Raw genomic sequence first — 22,457 nt, forward strand, 5'->3', positions numbered from 1 at the left:
TTGAAAAAAATTCATAAAACATGATTTAGTGTCTTTATTGCCATAACTCCAACGCACTTTAAATGCAGTTAAGATACTTTATAAACTACCCCTTGTAGACTATGTATTTTTTTAATAGTTTATGAAATAGTGTCGGTTAGTAATATTTTCTGCTAAATCACAATCAGGAAAAAGTTACCAAATCCACAAGGAAAAGAAAATGTTTTTCCTGTAGTTGGCTGTATACCATCAATCATAAAATTGGAAAGAAATTGTTTGTAAAAGGTATAAATTTTTTTTATTAAAATCCCTTAAAAGGGCTACATCACAACAAAACGTTTTCGATTTTTATAAAAAATCATCATCAGTGTTCGATCTAAAAATAAGTATAACCGATTTAATGAATATAAAGTTGGTATTTAAATTTTGACTAAGGTTAGAGCAAGTTGGTTATACTTGCAAACTGGATGCTAGCTGAGCCACAAAAGGTAAATGTCCTTTCTTTTAAAATGTCTTTGTTAAAGAAATATATCTAAGCAACAAAAACATTAAAAAACGGCAGGTAAAGTATTACCAAGCAACAAATTCCACCTATTTTAGGTAGAAAGGAAGAACTATGTATCTTGTTTAAGAAAGATACATCTAGATATTATTAACTAAACAAAAAATGGTATTTAATTAATGTGCGAAAAAGGTAATAAATGATAAAAAAAATATTTTTGGATAGGGTAAAATTTCCTAAGCATATTAAAAACTCTAGATTTTGTTTGTAAAAAATCACTAAACGCTCCAACATTTATACTACAATCTAACAAAAACTTACTAACTGTAAAGGATTAAAATGAATAGGTACCAAATGGAAGTTGTTCTTAAATTTACAAAATTTTAGTCGCTTGGTCGCCGAAAATTGTTAAAAATGTCAATTATTTTAAATTGCTTCTTCTTCTTCTTCTTCTTCTTTTCTTCTTCTCCTTTTTATATAGACTGTCTGTTTTTCAATGTGCCTCCAGTAAGTTGTCATTCCATCTTTTTCGTGGTCTTCCCACTGATCGTCTTCCTATTTCGTCTCTCGCCCTCCGTCGCCTATTTGTTGTCATTCGGCTTATGTGGTCGTTCCATTCTACTCTGCTTTTTACCCAGTTATTAATGTTGTCCACCTTGCATCTCCTTCGTATATCTGCACTTCTAGCTCTATCCCACATCGTCTTACCATCGATGTTTCGCAATGTTTTCATCTCTGCTGTTTCTAGCATTCTTTTTGTCCTTTCTGTATCAGGTCGTGTTTCTGCCGCGTATGTAATTATTGGTCTGATGACTGTTTTGTAAATTCTGCCTTTCACTTCTTTTCCGATGTTTTTATTTCTCCATATTGTTTAATTCAGGCAACCTGCGGCTCTGTTTGTTTTATTCACCTGATCTTCCACTTCTGTTTCGAGCTTTCCGTAGCTGCATAGTGTGATGCCTAGATATTTAAACTCCATGACTTGTTCTATTATTTGACCCTCCAACTCTAATTTACACCTTATTAGATCTGCTGTTATAACCATGCATTTAGGCTTTTTTTGGGGAAATTAAGGTTATATTGAATTCGTGCAGCATACGTTGTAAATCATCTTCACTTTGAGAGATTAGTATTGCGTCGTCTGCGTAGCAGATTATTTTAAGTGGTTTTTCTTCCATTTGGTATCCTTTTTTTGTTCTTACTTTTTTTATTATTTCGTCCATGATCAGGTTGAACAACAGAGGCCTCAGGGAATCTCCCTGTCTTATCCCATTGCCTGCTTCAATTGGGTCAGTTAGTTTTTCATCTACTTTTACTTTTATTGTGTTGTTCTGGTAGATATTTTCGATCGTTTTAATTATTCCTAGAGGTACCTCTCTTGCGTACAATAAATGAATAACGTCCTTAACGTCCATTTGACCCTGTCAAATGCCTTCTTAAAGTCCACGAAACATAAGTATGCCGGTTTGTTGTATTCTAACGATTTTTCTTGAATCTGCCTCATTATAAATATAGCGTCGGTGCATGATCTTCCCGACCTAAAACCTTGTTGTTCTTCTGCTAATGTTATAATTTTATTCAGCTTGTTTGTTATCACTTTGGTCGGTAATTTTAAATTACCAAGCGACAAAAAAATTCATCGTAGCCACATGAGGATACAACCAATCGACGCAGAAAAATTTTCTGATTTCAGTGATATAAATAACTCAATATCGCCCAAATTGGCGTTTGGTAACTTTTGCCTTTCAACGGTCGATATTTTAAACGAATGAATATTAGATAAAAACCAAACATTGGAGCGAACAGTGAGGAAGCGGAATCATGTCAAAGTAAGTCTTTGAGCCTTTGAGATCGATAGGAAAACTAAGGAAGGACAAAAATAACACAAACCTACAAACCATCAATATCAATGTTTTAAGTCACTACACGCCAAAGAACTAAAAGAGTCCAGACCTGAATACCTTAAACAAACACCAAGAAAATGGATCAGAAAACACCATGGATCAGAAATTAATATCAGAAAGCAGATAAAATCCACGCTGAACTTCTCGAAACGCTTGTTATATACTGACAAAACTTTTTAATAGAGGCTTAAATTGAAATCTTTTTCTTGATGTGCCTATCAGTGACGAATATTGGCGATCATCATGGCAATGTTTATTTTATCTGCAGCAACACGGAAAAGCTGCACAGATGTTGTGTTGGACCAGATTCTGAGGTTCTTTAACCAGGATGTTCTTCTTCTTCCTGGACCTCGCTTTCCAAATATTTTTCCTTGCAGGATGACCTGTAAGAGGGCATATATGGATTAATTTCGCATAATGTATCCAAAGAATTCCAACTTTCGAGATTTGATGGCGGTTACCCACATTACAATTTCATGTTCTTAGTAGATTCATAGAACTTGCTTTTCAGAAAAATTATATACTGAGAATATGCGTAATTACCACTACCACTACGAATGTGCAGAGCAGATGCTGAGTATATACTACATTACACTACTTAAACGTTCTATGTATACAGAGAGAGTCTGTAAAGTGGAATAAATTCAATATCTCAAATACTAATTGTTTTTTTGGAAAATGCTCAGACCCGTCGATTAGTATTTCAAATTGTCCTTTTTGACATTCAATAAAAATGTATACAGGGTGTCCCAATTTAGAGATATGACGTCATCGTCGATTTTCTTAAATGGCAACACTGTCATTTTGATAGCTAATTTGATAGGGTTTGTAAAGTTATACATAACTGCAAAATATCAAATTTTTATTCTCTACCATTTACAAGATAATAGAAAATAACAAAGTTATATCTGTAATTTGGAATATATTCAATAATTAAAATACTAACTGTTTTTTTGAAAAATGCTCAGACCCGTCGATTAGTATATCAAATTGTCATTTTTGACATATAATAATAATGTATACAGGGTGTCCCAATTTAGAGATATGACGTCATCGTTGATTTTCTTAAATGGCAACACTGTCATTTTGATAGCTATTTTGATAGGGTGTGTAAAGTTATACACAACTGCAAAATTTCAAATTTATATAAATATCGACATTATATAATATATTGTTGTGGAATTGTTTTTTTTTTAAGGAAATTCAAAAAAATTTAATTTATATCAACGACCATAAAATCATAGTTTTTCATCACCCTGTATATGACCAACATTGTATAGAATTTAATTTTGCTATTAAACAAGTGTTTCGGAAAAATCAAAACAATTAGTGATAATTATTCGACGAAATGGATGGTACATTAACAAACATTTCGGTGATTAGAAAGTGGAGAGAGCGTTGACGAGACAACAACGTTTTTAAGATCCTTCCGGGAAGGTATTTTAATGTGGTAAACAAACTGTATTAGTTTTTAGTTGTAAAAGTAGAAAGTAGTAAAGAACTAATTATGATATTCTTTGAAATTTGACAAACTGAAAAAGTTATATGGAAGGATATTTGGTTTCTTAAGAAATAAATGGTTTGAGAGAGGATGTTGTTTATTGGATGGAAAATATCAGGAGAAGGGATAATGAATGTGAGAGTATGGATTTTAGAGAAAAATAAAGACACTGTGTAATTGACATCTGAAGGAGGCAGTCGAGTTTTAAAAGTGTATAATCAGTGTAGAGTGGTGTGATCGGCCTTTGCGAGCAGAATCAAGTTCAAACCAAATCGTCGACCGGTTGAAGAGTTAATTTTCCTGGTCCGAGGGAGATTCCTTTGTTTTGTCTAGAAAGAGTAGCTGAAAATGTATTTATAGCAAAACCATCTTTGTTTATTTGTTTATTGAACAATTTGTTTTCATGTAGTTAGTCATTTCAAATTTGAGAAATCAGTTCAAAAGAAGAAAAGTAAAATTCATTCAATTTAGTATGAGTAAATAAGAAATTAATTAAATAAATATTTTTGTCAAAACAAGGAGATATCAAAGTTAGAGTTTAAATTTATTAAGTTAGAGATTGTTGCGAAAAAGTTAAATTTTAGTATTTATTGAATCATATGTACACGGCTTAATTGATAAAAACAATAGATTACATTTATATGATTTTGAGTGTTTTCAATTTCCCTGTTCCTACCCTGGAAGAAGTAAGCAACTAGAAATACTAGAAGCCACCGATCACAAGTATTGTATCAAATACTAAATAATTAGCCCTGAGAATAAAATTGATTGGAAAATTTAATTGGAATTTAGTTGTGTTGTTACATAGGCAATAAATAAAATAATTGGTTAATCAATTAAATTAAGAATTTGCTAATTAATCTAAATAAATAAAAAAAGTAGAGCAATAACAATATACAGGGTGTTTGGTAAAGAATGGGCCATAGCTTAACCTCAGGTTCCTGAGGTTAAGGCCAATTAGGCCTTAAAATAGGCCGATTTAAGCTAACTTACCTTAGTACAAAGTTTATAATAACCGAGATACAGGGTGTCAAAATTAAACTTTTTTTTATTATTATTGAATATTTCCTGAAAGGTATGAGATAACAACATGAAATTTGGTATGTGGGGGTTTTTTGGGTTGAAAAAACTAAATTCCCTACCAATAATTATGTATTGCCCAGAGGGCGCCACATACGCCTTTCAGCACTCATTTATTACGTTCAATTTTTTTTATCCCTCACTCTGTATAATGTTCACATTAAAATTTTTATTCTCCTATTAGTTTTACTTAAAAAAGGTATACTTCTTTCATCTCCCTAAACTCAACCGTTTTCGAGTTAAACGCATTTTAAATCTGCGATACACCATCATTTTTAGCATAATATCATTGTAGTTACACCCGAAAAATAACTTAAAACCATAAAATTATCCAAAAATGTATCGCAAATTTCTTCAAATGGAATTTGCGATGCAATGACATAAATTTGAGAACTGGCACAATTATTATGGTTTTAAGTTATTTTTCGGGTGGAACTACAATGATATTATGCTAAAAATGATGGTGTATCGCAGATTTAAAATGCGTTTATCTCGAAAACGGTTGAGTTTAGGGAGATGAAGGAAGTATACCTTTTTTAAGTAAAACTAATAGGAGAATAAAAATTTTGATCTGAAAATTATACAGAGTGAGGGATAAAAAAAATTGAACGTAATAAATGAGTGCTGAAAGGCGAATGTGGCGCCCTCTGGGTAATACATCATTTTTGGTAGGGAATTTAGTTTTCTCGACCAAGGAAACCCCTACATACCAAATTTCATGTTGTTATCTCATACCTCTCAGGAAATATTCAATAAATAAAAAAAAGTTTAACTTTGACACCCTGTATCTCGGTTATTATAAATTTGTACGAAAGTAAGTTAGCTTAAATCGGCCTATTTTAACCTAAGGGACTTGAGGTTAAGCTATGGCCCATTCTTTACCAAACACCCTGTATATAGTGAAACTAAACTATAACTAAAATTTATATATTTTGTACTTACCTACTATTTAAGTAATACTGAGTTATCAAAATGGATTTAATATTTTAAAGCACCACAAACAAAATAAACAGATTATGACATACATTGTATGTTCCTATAGTCGTAGTTCCTAGTATACTGTGTCGTTCGTCTTCCTCCTAACACAGCATCAAGCATAGATTGGATACAAATGCCTGTGCCATGTGCATGTTTAGTGTTTGTGTTTACGTTTTTATTTTTATAAAACCTTTATTCATTCATATGCAGGCAGAATGAGAAGGGTCATTTCCGTTATTCCGTTTGCATTATTCTAATTTTTTACGATCTGGTAATGGTGTATTCTTTTATAAACAGCAATTGAATGTATCTAATAAATTCCAACGATGTAAAAATACTCTTGTTAAAATCAAAATGGTAAATTCATTTGAATTATGAAAACGAACATTTTTTTCTTTAATACAAATTAATTTTTTAACTTTTTTACCATACCTACAATTAAAACAATTTTACGAAATAAATTCGTCCGTGATACCTACATACATAAATTTTATTAATTATTCTAAAAATAATAAGTTGATAATCTAAAAGGCTAACATTATTCTTCCTATACATATATATTCTTTTTAAGATATTTTAAAAGTACATACGTGCAAGTATGTGTTAAGCACATACTTTTAAAGTATATTCGATGAAGGTATATTCCAATAATATACTTTTACGAATATTCTGAGATACTACGTACACGAATGTGCTCAGTATATTCGGTACGAGAATATTCTTTAAAGTATATGCAAAGAACATGAAATTTATAATGTTTTTTATGGTACATGTTATGCTTGTACTACGCATGTACTAAAAAGAATACTCTGTCGAATGTTGGTAGTATATACTTTGAATATAATGCGAACATCATGTTATGTGGGTAGTACCTCTCAGTTCTTCCGTATTCAGCTAAGGACATTTATGACCCGGTCAATTGTAGAAAGCACTATATAAAATTGTTTATTTTTACAACGTAAAAAAGAATAAACAATTTGCTAACAGCTTTCACATAATATTGTTTAAAAACCCTTTAATAAATATATTGCACTGCACTGAAACGAACAAATTTAAAAATAGGTAAGCCTTATATTGGTTAAATATTATTTTTGTAAACCATTGGAATATATTTTTGCAAGGTTACAAGAATTGAAATCAACTTCTGAATTTATTTCAGATGATGACATTATCATTATCATTAATATTCATATGGTCCAATAGAGATCTAAATATTTTAGTTAATTTTAAACGTATATATTTGTGAAAGCAAGCTGACAAGTTTTTTAAAATAAAGGAAAAGCTGTCAAGGTAGATTATGAACAATTTCTTTGTATAAGTACCTACGGATAGTTTACATAAAAACTAAATTTACATACAGTCTACATAAAAATCGTAAGTCACACATTATCACGTATCACCAATAAAAATTATCGTTTACTTAATATATTTAATATTCTTTTTCCGCAAATCGCCAGGAAATTTTGACATTCCTGTCAAAATTTCTTGAAGAAAAAGTCAGGACTTCCTTACTGTAAGGAAATGTCATTTCCTTACTGTAAGGAAATGATATTTCCGTACAGTTGTTAGTGTTCTACATAAATGATAGAAAACACATTGCTATTAAAACCTTGTAAATTACCTTAATCATTAAATTTTCTTTATCTGGAGCTTCCTGGATAAATTTTTCAATTTCTTCCTTCGTTAAAATCTTAGATTTCTTTGCCCTATAACCTTGAGCTTGCCGTTTCAATAAAGAACGAAGTTTTGAGTATGTAGATATATCTACATTGTGTTTAAGTGCAAGGGTTGACTTCAGCATTGAATAATTGGCCCATAATGTTGAAGATTTCATCTTTAAACAAAGGTCTAGGAAGTATGCCATTACAACATTTTCTGAGAAAGAACTCGTATTTTTACTCATGCGATAATCCATAAAACGTCTGTATGCATTTTCGTACTTTTCTCTTGATTTCTTTGGCAATAATTCTAATGAAGCAGTATTCACTGCCTCAACCAGCTCTGGAGGAGCCCAGGAATGGAAATTTCATCATAACTTATCATTTTACTTTCGAGAACACCAGCAATTAAATTTATAAGCGTCAAGTTTGAGAATTCAACCTCAATACGTTTCCATAGTAACCCAAGTAATTTTATTAGGAATTTCAAAGCACCATTTATTTGGGAATAAAATTATCGCGTTTTTTTAAATCAATCAATATCTGTCGAATTTTAAACGATTTGCGGAAAAATAGTATGTTTACCTCGTAGGAAAAGCCACATTCCTGGACTCTGTGTTGCTAAGTCTCGGCTTGCGCCTCGACTTAGCAATCTTCACAGTCGTCCAGGAATGTTAAGCTTTTCCTACCCGGTAAACAATGTACTATTCATCTCTATTTTAATAATTTAATTGTTCAAAAGTTTTTGATTACGCACAGTCTTATGCACCACACAAATAAACAAAATAAGATGAAAATGTTATCTAAAGTTCAAAATGTCTCGATACACACTGGCTTAGCGAAAAAGTACTAACAGGAAAAAAAGTTTTAAAAACAATGTGTTGAACTAATAGTACCACAATAATTTATTTGGAATATACACAAACACTTATGGAGTTAAAAGTAATAAAACCTGCATAAAATTGTTATAGATTGCACAAATTTCACTGTTATTTCCCATGTCTATTTTCAATATAAAATCTCTAACAGTTTTCGATATTGGGAAAAATCGATTTTCGTTTTGTAACTTTAAAGGGCTATAACTTTTTTTATGTGCACATTTGTACCAAGGTAAGTTAGGTTCAATCAAACTATTTTTGGTCCCAGAATATTATGTGATTTAATTTATGACATATTATACCCTATTCCACGAACATAAGTCTGTGTTGGATTATCTCCACAACGAATATTTTATTGTGCGAAATATGAAGAACGAAAGTAAATTGCAAATTACATTGTTGTTTATTAGAATAATTATTAGAGCCATTTACTTTCGTACTTCTTATGTTGTAGACTAAAATATTCGTTGTCGCGATAATCCAAATAGTCTAAGAGCTAGTGAACCCTCCGACTAACGGTCGTCCTGTAAGGCTAGAAATTTTTCTAGTGATAATTCATAGCACACCAAGGCTAAAAACCATGACCTGGCAGGCCTTAGTGGTGCACGTGTATCTACCAGGTGAATCGAAAAGTGCAAATTTAGGGGGTAAAATAAACTTTCTCCTGTAAGGTTTAAATTTAAGTATGTGTTTGAGTAAGTCATTCAGAAGAAATGTGTACAATGACAGGCGATTCTGAAGAGCATAAAACCTTGCCAGGCGAGGGGAAAGATTAGGGGTTTTTCCTAAAATTATTCTTTTTGTATCGAACACATTGTTTTTAGCTTTTTTGAATCATTCCAAACAGAAAACGTCTTCAGTGATTTTTCTCTTAAGTTAATAGTTTTTGTTATATAAGCGATTGAAAATTTTGAAAATTGCGAAATTGGCCATTTTTAACCCTAAATCGGAGATTTATCTAAAAATTTCAATGTTGCTAAGATACGTAGATATTCTTTAAACATTGATTGATGAAATCCCGAAGAGTTTTTTGCAATAAAATATCAAAAACCCCTTTGTTTTTTTAATTGCTAATCAAGCAGGTGCGATACTGTAGTATAAGTGAGGACGTTTGAGTTTGCATAAATTCATTATCTCGAGAATGGGCAAATTTCAAGAGAAATCCTCCGACAGGTCGATTTTATTTTTAAATTAGGACTTTTTGGCATATATATAATACTAGTGACGTCATCCATCTGAGCGTGATGACGTAATCGATGATTTTTTTAAATGAGAGTAGGGGTTGTGTGATAGCTCATTTAAAAGGTTATTTAATTTTCTATTCACTAATATAAACATTAACATAATTATTGGTACAGGGTGTACAAAAAATTTTTTTTTATTAAATTAACTTTGATTAAATTTGACAAATAGAAGAAAACATTTTTTTGTACACCCTGTATAAATAATTATGTTAGTGTTTACATCACTGAACAGAGAATTAAATAATCTTTCAAATAAGCTATCTCACAATCCCTACTCTTATTTAAAAAAATCATCGATTACGTCATCACGCCCAGATGGATGACGTCACTAGTATTATATATATGCCAAAAAGTCCTAATTCAAAAATAAAAATCGACCTGTCTGAGGATTTCTCTTGAAATTTGCCCATTCTCGAGATAATGAATTTATGCAAACTCAAACGTCCTCACTTATACTACAGTGTCGCACACGCTTGATTAGCAATTAAAGAAACAAAGGGGTTTTCGATATTTTATTTCAAAAACTCTTCGGGATTTCATCAATCAATGTTCAAAGAGTATCTACGTACCTTGGCAACATTGAAATTTTTAGATAACTGTCCGATTTAGGGTTAAAAATAGCCGATTTCTCAATTTTCAAAATTTTCAATCGCTCATATGACAGAAACTATTAACTTAAGAGAAAAATTACAAAAGACGTTTTCTGTTTGAAATGATTCAAAAATCCTAAAAAAAATTGTTCGGTGCAAAAATAATACTTTTAGGAAAAACCCATAATCTTTCCCCTCGCCTGGCAAGGTTTTATGCTCTTCAGAATCGCCTGTCATTGTACACATTTCTTCTGAATGACTTACTCAAACACATACTTAAATTTAAACCTTACAGGAGAAAGTTTATTTTACCCCCTAAATTTGCACTTTTCGATTCACCTGGTAGATACACGTGCACCGCTGAGGCCTGCCAGGTCATGGTTTTTAGCCTTGGTGTGCTATGAATTATCACTAGAAAAAAATTTTAGCCTTACAGGACCACCGTATTTCGGTAAACATATTTATTGCTCCGAAACTGAACTTGATATACGAATGAAATATGGTGAGTTTTAACAGTTTTAACAATTGCGCATTCGAACATTTTATATTTATCATTGGCGAGTATACGAGTAATGGTCTGAATTTAAATAAAATGTTAGAAAAAAATTGGTACGCCACTGTGATCTCTCAATAACATAGTTGTAGTTCTGGTGAAATCAAAAGTGGGAAGCATCAAACAAAAGAGAAATGGGATCATCCGATCATCTAAATATGGACACAAAACGAGCAACGATTAATTTCATTTATTGGGATGCGAAATAGGGGGTAATTGTCAAGATTGTTTTTTACCAAAAAAGAAGAAACAATTTTCTTTTCAGCATACCTTGCTTATTTTTGATCCTACAAACTTTTATAAGAAACAAGAATAATGTTTTTTCAACATTTTTTTTTGTTATTTGACGTTGAAATATTCGATTTGTAAATTGACGAGCTACAACTCTGCTTCTACTGGGTATACAGATGATGTGGATACAAGAAACTATGCCAGCACCCGTAGCGGCGAAATATGACAGCTTTGGCGAATAATGATTGAATAATAATTTTTTCCAATAGATATTTCGCTTACCTATTTATTGCTGCTTTGATTTTTATTATATCGCCGGTCCGGAATAATAACGACGTAACTGCAAAAAGCCAAATTTCTTAGGAGAACATAAAAACGATTTTTAAATATTTAACTTTATGTGACTAACATTGGGTCTGTGAGACGGACCACTAAGACCGTCCGCACATGGGTCGATGGAAGACACGTCTCGAATTTCGCGCGTCTTGTTCGTCTTGTACGAACCCTACGTCACAAGCGATTGTCCTCCGCACACTAGTCGATTCTGTTTTTATAAATTACCGCTTAAATAAATTTTAACCGCCGTTTTAATAAATTTTTTATATAGTAACCAAAACGACTATTTCGATCTGTGATGAGTACAGTATTATTACATTTTTATACAGTTGCATTATACAGTTGAGGATATTTTTCTACTTCCTTAACGAATTTTATAATAAACATCTAGAAACAGAAGTTCAATGTTTTCAGACTTTTACATTACAAAAAATATATTTCCACAAAGCTAATAGTACTACAATCAACGAACATATCATTCACCAATCTTTAAAAGACTAAGGCCGTCCGCACATGAGTCGATCGAAAAGAGGTCTCGAGGTTCGCGCGTCTTGCTCGTCTTTTACGAACCCTGCGTCACAAGCGATTGCCCTCCGCATACCAGTCGATTCTGTTTTTATAAATTAACGCATTTTTTATATAGTAACCAAAACGACTATTTCGATCTGTGAAGAGTACGGTATTATTACATTTTTATATAGTTGTATTATACAGTTGAGGGTATTTTTCTACTTCCTCAACGAATTTTATAATAAACACCTAGAAACAAAAGTTTAATGTTTTCAGAATTTTACATTACAAACAATATATTTTCACAAAGCTAATAGTACTACAATCAATGAACATAACATTCAACGATCTTTAAAAAGACTCAAATTTAATTTAGGGCAAAAATCAACAAAAACGAAGCAAACAAATAAAATAATGACTGTAAACTTGGGTCTCACCATAGCCACCTTTACTTTACAAGCCATGAAGAGAAAAAGGCAACGTCGCAATTGATGACGTCGGTAGTCTGACTTTCGGACTACCGCTTTCGAAACTACGATTTTAAAGTACAAATTCTGGTACAATTTATAGTATTTTTTGAGTCGAAAAAAAATATTATTAATTAGAAGTTTGTACAAAATAATATTAAAAGTAATTCCTTGTAAGTAACGTTTATTATACAAAAAAAAAAAACAATAAAAAGAATATAAACAGGATCCATTTTTTTCCAATCCTAGGAAAACTAATAAGTATTTTTCAAAAATTTAAACGCAGAGTGAAATATTACGTTAGGACCGAGGGCCCAAAGTCCCTGAAAACTTCTATGTTTATTTTAATAAGTTACAGGGGTGAAAGTCGTTCGTTCGTGATCATTGAATCGACCGGTCGATTTATCGAGTGCGAAGTAATTAATACCAGTGTCCAATTTCGAATAATTTTGTTAAAATTTCGAGTGTAGTAGATTTTATCAAAAAATTTATTTACCAGTGAGTGTATAATATGAGTGCCACCGAGGGGGGTGGTGAAGCCCCCCAAATTGGAACTCATTCTCCAAGCAGTGGTGACATGGATGTCCCGAATAATTGGGATATGGACGTCGAATCACAACGTAATGTATTAGACAAAAAAACAATAGAAAATATCAACATTCCAAATGTAAGTACAAATAATATTTCTAACGTAAAACATACGGAGACAACAACCGATATACAACAGAAACCAGTACGTATTGCAACTTTTTATAATAATGTCGATATCGCACCTTACTACGTGTATATTGAAAATAGTCTAGACAAATTCGATGGTAAATTAAACGCTATTAGAATAGGAGATATTTTGTTCAAAGAACATCCAGAGTTGGATTCCAAAATTAATTGCATAGATTCTATAGGGCGTAATAGGTTGAGAATTAAATTAAAAGACTATAAATCGGCAAATAATTTATTAAAATCGGTTAATTTAAAAAAATATAATTTGTTGGCATATATCCCTAAATTCATTACACATAAATTTGGTATAATAAGAAATATAGACTATGAGTTTGGTGAAGAGTATGTTAGAGGGAAAATAAATCCGTTTGATATGCATTGTAAATTTAGTGTGGAGGCGGTTAAACGAATGAATCGAAAAGTAGTTAAACAGGACGGTACTAAAGAATACGTGCCTACAAAAACCTTTTTTGTTACTTTTAAAGCATCTAGGTTACCACAATATATATGCATTAATCATGTAAGAATTCCGGTAGAACCCTACGAGCAAAAGGTCCTTTTATGCTTCAATTGTTATAGGTACGGACATTTAATTAAGCAGTGTAAAAGTAACGTTCGCTGTTTAAAGTGTAAAGATGGACACGAGACAAAAGACTGCAAAAAAAATTTAGTAGAAAAAACATGTTTCTATTGCAGTGGAAAACATTATACAAATCAAATAAAAGAGTGTCCAGAATTCGATAGACAAAAATCAATTAAAAAATTAATGACTGAGCAAAATTTATCTTATGCAGAAGCAAACAAAAAAACCCCTAAAGTTACTTATGCACAGGTGGTCGTTAAAAATCCGGGACCGACCGAAATTTTAAACAATAAATATATAGCCGACAGTAATCATAATTTAAACAATAATTCTCATGACCTTCAGTTACAATCTAATATATTTCCCTCTTCCCAAATGCAGTCAAGCGGGCAAAAGTCGAGTTCGGTGCACTTCCAGCATTCTGCGGTTTCTCACAAAAGACCTAGGTTGGTGAGGTCTCAAGAACAGGATAATACACTGAATTTACATAAAAAAATTATATCACCAATTCATTCGAGTTCATCGACAGCCGTTTTCGAAAATCAAAATTACAAATCAAACTTAACATTGAATCAGTCTCATCAAGAGACTTGTGTCACTGTTACGGAGAATGCTTTAGTAGGTTTAATTTTATCCATTATAGGAATCTTAAAACAACAAAATAAATTTGAAATTCAAGAATCAACTTTACTTAGTATTATTCAAGATAAATTTAATGCAATATCTGATGATGAGTTGTTTTAAGATCTGCCAGTGGAATTGTAGATCAGCTATATCTAATAAAGAAAACCTTCAAAATATGTTAATAAATGAAGATATAGATATTGCTATGCTTTCAGAGACGTGGTTTAAACCATCAAAATATGTAAATTTTGCAGGTTATAACGTTATTAGGGAAGACCGCCCTGACGGGTACGGCGGGGTGGCTTTTCTGGTAAAGTTAAATTTAAAATATAATGAGATTATTGTAAGGCACTCCAATAAATTGCAAGCAAACTGTATCCAACTACTATCAACCAACAAAATCAGTATATTTTTTGTAAACATTTATGTTACTCCAAGAAGTTCCATAGGGACGGATGAGTGGGGCGAGTTTTTTGAATCTCTCCCGAAGCCATGTGTAATCGGGGGCGATTTCAATGCTCATCACACCGCTTGGGGATGTTTAACAACCAATTCTCAGGGCAACAGGTTACAAGATGCCATAGACAATACGGATTTGGTATTATTAAACGATGGCAGTCATACATTAGTGCCCACATTAAACAGTAACTCCTCAGCGATAGACTTAACACTCTGTTCATCAGGTATAGCACATCTTTTTGAGTGGCAAATTATGAACGATCCACATGGTTCTAACCACATTCCGATTTTAATTAAATTTAATTGTGAAATGAGCAGTAATGAAATGATGGTGTATAGTAGATGGATAACAAAAAAAGCCAATTGGAATAAATTTCAAAGCGAAATGGACGAACATTTTATAAATAATGATAATAATTATAATTACAGCCAATTTATTAATGCAATTAATAATGCAGCTGTAAAAGCAATACCACAGAGATATAAATATAAGCAAAATAAAAAAAATAAACACTGGTGGAATGATGAATGTCAGGCAAAAGTTAATAACAGAAAACAATTATTTATAATATACAAAACCAATCCAAACCTGCAAAATTTAATAAATTATAAAAGAGCTGATGCAATAGCAAAAAGAACGATAAAAATAACTAAAAAAGAATCATGGAAAATATATTGTCAGTCCTTAAATAAAACCACGCCTATGAAACAAGTTTGGCAAAAAGTAAATAGTTATAAAAATAGAAAACAAAACAATACACATTACATAGAATCAAGTGCTGAATGGATAGAGGATTTTCAAAATAAATTATGTCCAAAAGTTTGCATTTCTAAACCATTGCAACCTTGTTTATATGATTCCTCTGGAAATTCAGATAATTATTTAACAACGCCTTTCAGCATGCATGAATTGAATAGAGCTATGAAAAAAAATTGTAATACATCCCCTGGAAAGGATCAAATTCAGTATAACATGATATTTAATCTATCTTATTCCGGCAGAAATGCGTTGTTGGACATATATAATAATATAGGGTTTAATAAAATACCAATTCCCAATGATTGGCTTGATTATATTATAGTCCCTTTATTAAAGCCTGGGAAAAAATCTAATAATTCAGATTCTTATCGACCTATAGCTATGGCATCTTGTTTATTAAAAACTTTTGAACGAATGATTAAAAACAGACTAGAACATTTTTTAGAATTCAACAAATTATTACCCGAAAACCAATTCGGATTTAGAAAAAATCGTTCAACGTTAGATAATGTGACTACTCTAGTTACTGACATACAAAGTGGATTCTCACACAATTTTTCAACAACCTGTTTATTCATAGATATAAAAGGAGCGTACGATAATATTCAATTAGACATTTTAATGGACAAGATGAAAAAGCTAAAACTACCGGAACTACTTATTTTTAATATTTATAAATTGTACAACGAGAGAAATATTTATATTCGTACAGTAGACAAGTTAATAGGTCCTCAAAAAGCCGCTGTAGGCCTTCCTCAGGGCAGCATATTAAGTCCTATTTTGTACATTATATACGCATTTGACTTCGATACTATATTCCATAGGAATATAAAAACATTACAATATGCCGATGATATATGTATATATACGGCGGAACAAAATATAGAAAAATGTCATCAAAACTTAGAGGTAGCTTCAGATTCATTAGAAAAGTGGATAAAGAATAACGGACTTTCCATTTCAGAAAATAAGTCAGCAGCTGTTACATTTACTAGGAAGAGGTTTCATCATCCGTCTTCCATAACACTAAAAAATTACACAGTCCCGTACCTAGCTTCAATTAAGTATCTAGGTATTACTCTAGATACGAAACTTAACTGGAAATCTCATATTCATTATATAACATCTAAGATTGAAAATGCTATAAACATCATAAAAGTTTTCAGCCATAGTAAGTGGGGAGCAGATCCGAATATTTGTCTTCTATTTTATAAATCTTTTATCCAGTCAATAATCGATTATGGGTGCGTATTATATGGATCGGCCTCTGAATGTCATCTTAAAAAGATTGATCAAATCCAAAATAAATGTCTACGAATCTGTAATGGGTATCTGAAATCTACACCCATAGTTGTTATGGAGGCGGAAAGTTGCATACCTCCACTTCTGTTAAGGAGACAATTCCTAAGTAATAAAAACTTATTTAAGATATACGCAAAAAATGACAATCTTACACACACAATTCATCAGTTAACTATCGAGGTTTTAACAAATCGTTATTGGAAATATAAAAAACTCCTCTATTGATCGAAAGTTATTATAACTACCCAGAAATTAAGGACAATATATTCACTATTAACAACTTCACATCATTTAAACACTACGATAATCGCCCTGTATTCCATTTAATCGATGACTACCCTAGACTCCCGGAAAAATTACTAAATAAATATTTTCTTAATAAAATTCATCATCAATGGGAAAATCATGATTACATATTTACTGATGGTTCTGTAATTAACGGAAATACCGGTTTGGCTCTTTATCACGTTAATAAAAAGATAAAGCGACTGTATAAACTGCCTAAGGCTACGGCTCCACGGGCGAGAAATTGACGCTAGCAGTAGCCGTAAAACGAACTTAAGGTTCCGCGGAACGGAATAGGAATAGCCGAACTGAACCGACTACGCACAAGTCCGGTAGTCGGTACAGTTCGGCTATTCCTATTCCGTTCCGCGGAACCTTAAGTTCGTTTTACAGCTACTGCTAGCGTCAATTTCTCGCCCGTGGAGCCGTAGCCTAAGGGATCGTCAATATTCACTGCAGAAATAGTCGGAATTAAATATGCACTAATCTATGCTCAATCCCTATCCGGCACTAATATAGTAATATTCTCTGACTGCAGAAGTGCATTAGAAAAGATAAAAAATATTAACATAACTGACCAGTATGACGATTTAATGAAAGATGTATATGAAGTACTTACAAAATTGAATAAAAATGGAAAGATAATTACATTATCATGGGTGAAAAGTCATTGTGGGATAGAATATAATGAGATAGCAGATATATTAGCAAAAAGAGCTACTACAGAAGGGGAGATGATTAACATGAAGCTACCTTTTAACGATCACGTAAGCCAAATGAAAATAACTATGAAAACTAAATGGCAGGAAAAATACGAAAAAGCCAACTCTGGGAAAGAGTTTAAATTGTTGCTTCCAAAAATAAAAACAAAACCATGGTTTTTTAATGTACATAATAGAAATTTTATAAAAACAATTTCACGAATCAGAAGTAACCATGCAATGTGTCCGGAATATAAACACCGTTTAGGTATCCAAAACGAAGATTACTGCGAATGCGGAAAACATGGTAGTTTAGAACATATTATATTAGAATGCCCGTCTATTCAACAAGAGATCTCTACACTACTTAATAATCTATATAAATTAAAAGTAGACACACCTTTTAACTTGTCGAGCTTACTAGCAACTGAGGATATACGAGTATATGAGGTTATTTATGAACATACGGTTAAATGTAAATTTAAATTATAAGCACACTAACATAAATCCTACTCTTTTGTATCCATTCCAGGGGTCCCCTCCCCCGTGTTACAATACCCCGCCGAGATGACCCTTCGGCAAATTAGCACTCCTTCTAAATCTCCTTTGTGATAACTAACAAATTTATATGAATGGTAAAAAAAAATAATTAAAAAGTAACCAATATAGTTAAAAAAATAATAAATTAATTAAAAAAAAATGATAAAAAACAAAATAAAAAAAAATTAAAAAAAAAAAATAATAAAAAAAAAAATAAAAAAAAAATATTAAAAAAAAATAATAAATAAATACTAAAAAATAAATAAAAAAAAATAATAAAAAAAAAATAAAAAAAAAATATACGTACCTATATTAAAAAAAATAATTTTAAAAAAGATACAATTAGGTACATTATAAGGATAACCATTAATATAATATTGAGTATTATGTACAATAATATGTGTTGTTCATTAAATATAAGATAATATAAGATACACATTATGTGAAAATTAATACTTACCTGAAGCATTTTTCTTATAACTTTTACACACTTGTTCTGGCTAATTGGCTTAGTTCCAGTGCCATAAAACAAAACACACACACACACACACACACAGGGGTGAAAAACTAAGAAAATTTAGTGTGATTTTTTATTCATTCTAAGAGAATTTCTGCCCTCGGTAGTAAAGTAATATTTTATTCTGCGTTTAAATTTTTCAAAAATAGTTAATAGTTTTCTCAGAATTCGAAAAAAATGATTACATTTAAAATACAGGCGTCAAAATCTTGCATTTTGTTCCTTTCCCCTTAAAGTTTGTCACACTTATTTAGAAACACCCTGAATTGATAAAGAACAAATCTAGTTGTTAAACATAAGTGAATTAATCAAAAAAACAGAATGTTAAGAAAATCGGAGTCTATAGTTGGGTTTTAATTTCAGTATTTTATAAATGCCCTGTACACCATAAAAATTTAACTGGTTAGCAACAATATTATTACAGCGGTATTGTTAAAGAATTAGGCTATAACATATTAAAAAAATCACTTAAATCTGCCAACAGGTTTAGGAAATATCAGACATTAAAAATGACAACATTTTTAAGTGGACGGATATTAATATGCACGCAAGTTTATATAAAAATATATTATATTGAACTAAAATCATCTTAATAACATACCTTTTAATGTTCTTTATAATTTGGAGCACGAGATATTGTAAAATATTTCAGTTTCTCTGTAAATACAGTGAAAATTATTTAAAAACAAATGAGAACTGTCGGAATTAATCGGTCTACCAATAGATGTTGCCAAGTTTCAACTTCATGGCTTGTTAAGTAAAGGTGGCTATGGTCTCACTCGAACTTTCTCGTTCGCTTCAGATCGCACGAAACGAGAATCGTACAAGACGAGGAGATTTGCAATCCTAGTCGGCGCACACAGTGGAGGCGGTCTCCGCTTACGGTTAAACCGCGCGTACCCGCTTTTAAACGTTTTCAAAATGAATGCACGTCTTTAAATGTACACGAACATAGTAAAAGCAGGTCCGCACGGGCCAACCGCTTTAACCCGCCTGACCGCTTTTACTAGAATGAGAATTTAGTTTTTTCCGCGCGGTTTTAATGTTTACTCGAATGAGAATTTAGTTTATTCCCTCTTTTATAATAAGAATTAATAGTTCTCCATGGATTAATTTTATAAATTGTACATTATAATAAACAAAAGTAATAAAGTCAATCTTATTGAAACCGTAATTTTGTGTGACTTAGGTATTTCTAAAATCATTCCAGTATTAACTATTACCTAAATAAGTGCTTGAAAAATAAATTTACAACAAAACTACTTACCTCAATGTTATAACAAGCCTTTCTTCCGGAAGGATAGCCTGCTTATGTAAATTACACCAGTTTTTAATTAAACGATACTCCTTCTTCTTCTTAAAGTGACTATTCGTTCCGGATGTTGGCTATCTTGACTTTGTTTACCGCAGCGCGGAACAGTTCGGTGGTAGTGGTGTTATACCACTTTCGTAAATTTTGAAGTCAGGAAATGCGTCTTTTCCCGGTCCTCTTTTACCATTTACCTTCCCTTGGAGAATCAGTTGGAGAAGGCCGTAACGTTGTTGATTTCTCATTACATATCCTAGATATTCTAATTTTTTTGTTTTGATGGTTTTGAGAATTTCACACTCTTTTCCCATTCTACGCAGGACTTCCACATTAGTAATTCGGTCAACCCAGGATATACGTAAGATGCGTCTATAACACCACATTTCGAAAGCTTCGAGCCGATTCATAGATACAACAGTTAATGTCCACGCTTCCATTCCGTAGTGCAGAACTATGAATATGTAGCATTTCAACAGACGGTATTTTGTTTTTAATGATATGTCTCGACTGTTGAAAATGGGTCTCATTCTAACGTATGCTGCTTTCGCTTTTATTATTCGCTGTTTAATTTCTGTTGAGTAGTCCCATTGGCTATTTAAATTCGTACCCAGATATGTATATTGCTCAACTCTTTCGATATTCTGTTGGTTGACTGTAAGTTGAGCGTTTAATATTGGTTTTAACGATACTCCACTTTCTCCAAATATATTTAAAAGTCTCTTGAGTCATTCTCATATACTGGAAGAATCGTTCATTATCTTTTAATTTTTGAAATAGATGATGACATTCTCCATAAATTAATCTTTCTCGATTAATAGGATGTACACCAACTCTCTTTCTTTTCAGTTTAGTCAAAACAGAATCTAAAGCAATTATATCGTCATCGGAAGACATTTTCCTACAAGTAGTAGAAGCAACTGCCAAATTTGAACGATCTCTCTCGCTTTTACCCGTCTTCACTGTGTTACCATAAGCGCGAGAACCGCGCGGTTTGGCCGTAAGCGGAAACCGCGTCCACTATGTGTGCCGCCCTTAAACTCTCCGTGTACGGAACTCAATGCCACAACGAAGGAACTTAAGCGACGGCGAGAGATCTACGCAAGTGTAATACAAGGATCTACAGACCGAGCTAGTCTCGTAAATTCCACGGCTTCGAGCCACGCTTGACGCAACCGTATTTGCGTACTTTTGTTTCGAGTTGTGTGGTCGTGCGCTGGTCGAGTGGAGTTAATTACCAAATTTAAATATAATCGTTTCTACTGATTCATAATATACTATAATATAATATATTAAAGTTTTTAGTATTGCTAATATTATTAAAGTTTTTAATATTGCTAATATTGTTAAAGTTTTTAACATTGAATTTTAATATAATATTTTTTATTAATAATAATATTACCTAAGTATTGCACCTAGTTCAAAAAAAGTACAAGATAAATACCGCGGTTTTTTCATATGAAAATGCAACGCAAAATATACAATTTGCAGAGTAAGGGCCAATTTCTCATATCGAGTTCAACTCCAGTTTAACCTGAACTTCTAGTAAACGTCAGTTTAAAGTCAAAATCGTCTTTCTCAATTCCCGTTCAACCGATGGCAGTTTAAACTTGAACGATGCTTGAACGGTGGAATTCGGCCGTTCAAAGATTTCAGAACTCAGTTCAGATGATTCCATGGACTACGCATGCGTTGTATTAACACGAAACGCTGTCATATAATAAATATATCCTATTTTATTATATTAAGCCCAACGATAAATGATAACATTATTTTTGTTTTTATAATATTTATTTATAATTATTAAAATGACTATTTGACTATAAATACTTAAATTTAACTTTATTCAAAAACAGCATAAAAATTGTAGTTCAAAATGGCGACAGTTTTTTACCTTTTGCCATCTATTGGCATTTCTCGAAAGCTGTAGAACGAGCGCTGACATGAACCCACAATGAGAAATGCATTTCAAACAAAACCACAGATCACGGGTGAACCTGGTTCAACTGAACCATAGATTAACGCAGGTATGAGAAATCGACCCTAAATGCTTGTTTTTTTGATAAAATAATACAAATTGTATGTAGCTAGGTAGAGTATCTAAGCGTTGAGTAGTTATAGCAAAAGTAGCTACGCCATCTAAGACACGAAAAGGATGAAATTAGTTTTATTTTCTTTTCTCCTGGAGCATGATGGAGAGTTTTTTAAAATAGGTAACAAAATGTGTTGTTTTTTTTTGCCAATTACAA

General features: G+C 31.9%; 1 protein-coding gene across 1 annotated transcript in view; it reads left to right on the top strand.

Annotated features, from left to right (window-relative positions):
• Nucleotides 1-7,176: 7,176 nt before the first annotated feature.
• The window catches only part of LOC114338933 (cytochrome P450 6k1-like), a 135,465-nt gene continuing 120,184 nt past the window's right edge, over nt 7,177-22,457 (top strand). Inside the window, exon 1 of the mRNA XM_050659367.1 lies at nt 7,177-7,318. The gene's annotated coding sequence lies outside the window, so the exon portion shown is untranslated. The remainder of the gene's footprint in view (nt 7,319-22,457) is intronic.

Source organism: Diabrotica virgifera, chromosome 8 (genome assembly GCF_917563875.1).
Source record: "Diabrotica virgifera virgifera chromosome 8, PGI_DIABVI_V3a".
Lineage (NCBI taxonomy): Eukaryota > Metazoa > Arthropoda > Insecta > Coleoptera > Chrysomelidae > Diabrotica > Diabrotica virgifera.